A 6,000-nucleotide genomic window follows, 5' to 3' on the forward strand; every position below is an offset into this window, starting at 1 on the left:
TTGGGCAAGTCACTTAACCTCTCTGGGACTCAATCCCCACAACTATAAAAACGGGAACAATTCTCCCCTGTGAAGTTGTGAATATCAAAGAAGATAACATTCATGAGGTGGCAGCCACAGTGGAGACTGAGTTTCCTGTCGCCTTCTCCCTCGCCTTCCCTCTTTTTTCCTGTTAGGCTCTGAGTTCCCGCTGGGAGAAGCTGCCAGTTCCTGACTGGTAGTCACACCCCGCCTGCCCTGCGCATGGATAACAATATCTCTCACTCAGGCTTTGGGCTTCGAAGCTCTCTCAGCCTAATGCAAACCAGATGCGGGCCTCTCTTTCCTGGCAATGAATTTTCCACGGCCTGCTCCCAACCCCTTCCTGTTTTTGCTCCTCACTGATCGTCCTGCTAAATTCTCCCGTGCCTCCACCTTCCTCTGGGCCCACCTGGAAACAATTAATGAAAAACAGGATGTGTGAAGGGGAGGGGGGGGTCTCCCCATCATGCTGACATGGCGGGAGGTGAAGGAGCTGAGCCTGGCTGGTGACAAAGTGTACAGGCGATGGTCCCTCCCTGCCAAGCCTCAGCTGTCCTCTCAGAGGGGAAACTGAGTCAGAGTTGTTCTGGGGATTGTCTAGAAAACCTGGCTACTTTCTGGACATTTAGGCACAGCTGGGATTGCATGGGAAGCTATGAGGACCTTGTCCTTGCCTGTGACTTAGGAAAATCAGAGGCAGAAGAAGCCCAACCCCTTCCTGTTGCAGGTGAGGAAACTGAGGCTTGGGGACTCATCCCGGGTCCCTGGTGGGTCAGAACCAAGAGGCAGCCAGGTCTGGGACTGCTTGCCAGGAAAAGCTGCTGCCCTAAGTCACCTCTCAGGCTGCTATCTCAGTCATTCCCGCCTGCCCTTCCCCCGCCACTGCACCAAGCCCAGTCACGAGGGGACGCTCACAAGGCGGCCAGCGCCCCGCTGCCACCTCGCATCGGCAGAGGCAGCCGTGAGCGCACCTGGATCCTTCCCACCAGGGGCCGGGCCCTGGTGAGGGAGGCCTTGGGCAAGCCCAGGAGGGCGTGTTGGGGGCTCTTTATCCTCTCAGCCCTGCAAACCCACTTGGAGCATCCCAGACTGGCCCTCTGAGTAAGGACTCAGCCATTTCCATGAAAACAACAGCCCAAGGGTTCCCTGAAAGCCAGGCTCTGGCCCCTCCCTCCGCCAGCTGTGCAGAGTGCTTGGACAACTGGATGGAATGTTTTGCAGGGAGAGTGCTCGCCGGATCCCTGGGCTCAGATTTCAAGAGGGAGGGAGGAGAGGATGCTGGCTCCAGGAAGAGGCTCAAGAGGTCAGTTGTGGGCTTGGAGGCCCCCCGCCCAGGCCTGACCAATACCACTGCCTGCCCAGCTCCCCCCGCCCCCGCCATGGTGGGGAGCCAGAGTCAGGCCCAGGCCACTGGGGGAAGGACAGGACAGAGGGAAGAGGCAGCAGAATGGTGTCAGAGATTTGTGGGGGCCAATCGGGTGAAGTCAGGCCCAGGAGACAGTCTGGGCTCAGGGAGGAGCCAGGCCCAGGGCAGCATTTTGATCCCCTGGCAGCGATCGGTCTGTCTACCAGCCCCCACCCCCATTTTACAGATAGGGAAGTTGGGGTCCAGAGGGGGCAGGCGCTCATCCCAGGTGACAGCGTGCTGGGTGTAGAACTGGGCTGCAACCCAGGGCTCCTGACCCCAAGCTCACTCTTCTCACTGCCCAGGCTGTCCCCCCCCTCACCCCCAGCCCCCGAGACACACACACGCTCCAGCCAGTGAATTGTCATCCTTGCTCTCCCCAGACAACACAGACAAAACAACCTACTCAAGCGTAGTACTCTAGGTTCACGAAGCATACACAGGCACTGAGCTCCCCACCAGCCTCTGAGAGGGGCACTAACCCATCAAGCACAAGGGGTGGAGGCCATGAGAGCCAGGGTTCCTGTACCGTCTCCTACTCTGGGGTCAGAGCTCTCCCCAGGTTCCCCACCACAGCCGTCCAGGCCTCCCAGAGCCCCTTGAGAAGACACACAAGTTCTAGACCCAACTATTTGGAAGATAGCCTGAGCCTCAGTTTACCCACCTTTAAACTGGGAGGATTACTCTTACTCTACTTGACTCATCATCATCCTGGGTGCTGATGGCAAGGGGCAGAGAGCGCTGGCTGGCGGGCCTCTTTGGAGACTTAAATATTTCCCAGGGACAAAACCACTGGAGCTCACAAGAAAGGAAGGAGGGGATTCCTTTTGCCCCAGATGGGTGTGGGTGTCCCACCAAGGTGCCTGGGGGCCTGGGCTGGATTCTCTGAGGTGGAACCTGTTTGCCCACTCCCTGCTCCAGAGCAGGAAAGCTCAGCCACCTAATGGAATTAGAACCAGCCAAACCTTGAGGGACAAATACGATTAGAGGGGGAGAGTATGACCCTAGGCAGGTGACTCCTTTCCAAAATGGCAGCATGTGGGGTAGGGACCATGCTAGGATCTTTGCATTCATGATATCAGACTTAGTTCACCCTGGCAACAACCCATCTGGTCCTTTCATTGCTTTCTGTTCCCATTTTAAAGATGAAGGAGGGCTTCCCTGGCGGCACAGTGGTTGAGAATCTGCCTGCCAATGCAGGGGACACGGGTTCGAGCCCTGGTCTGGGAAGATCCCACATGCCGCAGAGCAACTAGGCCCGTGAGCCACAACTACTGAGCCTACGCATCTGGAGCCTGTGCTCCGCAACAAGAGAGGCCACGATAGTGAGAGGCCCGCGCACCGCGATGAAGAGTGGCCCCCGCTTGCCGCAACTAGAGAAAGCCCTAGCACAGAAACGAAGACCCAACATAGCAATCAATCAATCAATCAATCTTTAAAAAAAAAAAAAAGATGAAGAAGGGAGGAATTCCCTGGTGGTTCAATGGTTATGGCTCCATGCTTCTGCTGCAGGGAGCCAGGGTTCAATCCCTGGTCAGGGAACTAAGATCCTGCAGGTCATGTGGCACAGCCAAAAACAAGCAAACAAACAAATAAAACGAAGATGAAGGAACTGAGATGTGGAAAGTTTAAAGGGTTTGGTAACAGTGAACAAGAGAAGGAGCTAGGATTTTCATCCAGATTTATCTGATTCCAAAAGATCATGTTCTTATCCCTCCATCATTCATCCTCTCAGGAGGAGGGATAAGGGGAGGCTTTTTGGAGAAAATAGGGCTTGAAGAATAAGCAGGAGTTTAATATGTAATAATTATGAATATATAGAATAAATAATTATTAAATAGATAGACGGGGATTCTCTGCAGAGAGAGCATGAGGAACGAAGGCTGGGAGGTGGGAGAGAGCAGGGTACAGAGAGAAGGAATCCCTATTTTGCTCAGGCTAAGTTGAGGGGCAGTAAAGAAAAGATCAGATGGGCAGCCTCGGGATGAATCATGAAAAGCCTTGGAGGCCAAGTTAAAGAGTTTGGAGTTTATACTAAAGGCTCCAAGGAGACAGTTAAACATTTTTAAGCAGGAGAGTGACATGATTGGAGCCCTGCTTTGGGAAGAAGAAATTGACAGCAGTGTGCATAGAAAATAGAAGGGAACACATCAAATATCCAGAGAGGGCAAGACTTTCCAAACTTAGAAGCGTTTGAAGAGCCCTCAAAAGAAAAAGATCTGTTTACATGAAAATGTAAAACTTCTCTATGTTCTATGTTCCTCCCTCCACCAAAAAATAACCAAAATTAAAAGCCAAGTAGCCTGGGGAAAATATTCCCAACGAATGGCAAAATGTTAACATCTTTAAGATAAAGAATTCACAGAAACCAGTAAGAAAAACACTGGGCCCAGTAAATGTGTTCATTCATTCATTCATTCATTCGACAAATATTTAATAAGCACCTGTGCCAGGTGCCAAGGAGATACTAGTGGACAAGACAAAGTTTCTACACTCATGAAGTATACAGTTTGGGGGAGGGTGTGTTGGGGGATTCAGACATCTAATTATAACAATGTGACAGGTACAAGGATGGGAAGTACATTGAGAAACTAGGCCAGATCACATGGGGCCTTGTAAGCTGGGCAAGGAGTTCAAACTTTATCTTTTTTTTAAAATAAATTTATTTATTTATTTTTTAGCTGTGTTGGGTCTTCGTTGCTGTGCGCGGGCTTCCTCTAGCTGTGGTGAGCGGGGGCTACTCTTCATTGTGGTGCGCGGGCTTCTCATTGTCGTGGCTTCTCTTGTTGCCGAGCATGGGGTCTAGGCGCGCAGGCTTCAGTAGTTGTGGCACGTGGGCTCAGTAGTTGTGGCTTGCGGGCTCTAGAACGCAGGCTCAGTAGTTGTGGCACACGGGCTTAGTTGCTCCGTGGCATGTGGGATCTTCCTGGACCTGGGCTCGAACCCGTGTCCCTTGCATTGGCAGACATATTCTTAACCACTGTGCCACCAGGGAAGCCCCAAACTTTATCCTTTTTGCTTGTGGGATCTTAGTTCCCCGACCAAGGATTGAACCCGGCCCCGGCAATGAGAGCACCAAGTCCTAACCACTGGACCGCCAGGGAATTCCCAAGGAGTTCAAACTTTATACTTAAAGACAAAAGGGAGTCATTGAAGGGTTTAAGCAGGGGTGTGATGTGATCAGATCTGCATGTCCAAAAGGTGGCTCCTATAGACGTGTGTGGAATGGATTGGAAAATTTCTTTTTTTTTTTTTTTGGCCTGCGGCACACGGGATCTTAACTCCCCAGCCAGCGATCGAACCCACGCCCCTGCAGTGGAAGCATGAAGTCTTAACCACTGGACTGCCAGGGAAGTCCCTGGATTGGAGAATTTCTGCTTCTTCTCATATGGTGGACTCAGAGCAGTGAGGAACCTTCTTGCTACAGAAAAAGAATGTTCCGCAAAGAGAGGCCATGATTCCTTGAGGCCCTGTTGTCTTCCAAGATCTCCAAAACCCAGTTCCTGACTCCAAAAGAAAAGTTAGAATGAAGCTGGGAGCTTGGCCAGGAGGGGGTGGGGGAGCTGGATCTTGGGCAACTACATGAAGCCAGGGCCCTCAAGGAGGACTGAAGTGTTCCATGTTGGTGGCACCCTCTGGCTCCTGGCAGAAGCAGATGCAAATCCCCTTTGGAGGAAAGTGTCCAGATATAGGTATGAAGATTCCCATTGGTTAATACCAAGTAATGAGCTCACAATCAGAGATCGCCAGCACAGAAGGAGGCTAGCCACTATGAGTGAGAATCAGAAGAAACAACGTATAACAGATTTAGATGCTATAGAACCCCGGATATTCAGGTCCTATATACAATATAGAAAGGTTATGTATGAACTTAAGATAAATAAACAAGTGATTATTAAAGAGAACCGAACAGATTTTTGAATGACCAAATGAAGTACAGATATAGATATATATCTCCAAAAGAATGGGTTAAATAGATTAGACAGAGCTAAAGAGAGAATTAGAGTCCTGGAAAATATATATAAATAATCAAAAAGTAACAGAAAAGTACACACAGATATGGAAAATTTGAAAAAGAAGTTGAAAAGAGATATAGAGCATAGACTTACGAGGTCTATAAAATCCAAGAATAGAAAGTAAAGCACAGGGACTTTCCTGGTGATGCAGTGGTTAAGAATCCGCCTGCCAATGCAGGGGACACAGGTTTGAGCCCTGGTCTGGGAAGATCCCACGTGCTGCGGAGCAACTAAGCCCGTGAGCCACAACTACTGAGCCTGCGCTCTAGAGCCTGTGAGCCACAACTACTGAAGCCCGCGTGCCTAGAGCCCGTGCTCCACAACAAGAGAAGCCACCGCATGAGAAGCCTACGCACCGCAACAAAGAGTAGCCCCTGCTCGCCGCAAACAGAGGAAGCCCGAGCACAGCAACGAAGACCCAACGCAACCAAAAATAAATAAAATTGATTCTTTAAAAAAAAAAAAAAAAAGAAAGTAAAGCACAGATAGGCATCAACATTTGTTTAATGGATTCAGAGTTTCAGTTTGGGAAGAGGAAAATATTCTGGAGATGGATGA

Source organism: Eubalaena glacialis, chromosome 10 (genome assembly GCF_028564815.1).
Source record: "Eubalaena glacialis isolate mEubGla1 chromosome 10, mEubGla1.1.hap2.+ XY, whole genome shotgun sequence".
NCBI classification, from domain to species: Eukaryota; Metazoa; Chordata; class Mammalia; order Artiodactyla; family Balaenidae; genus Eubalaena; species Eubalaena glacialis.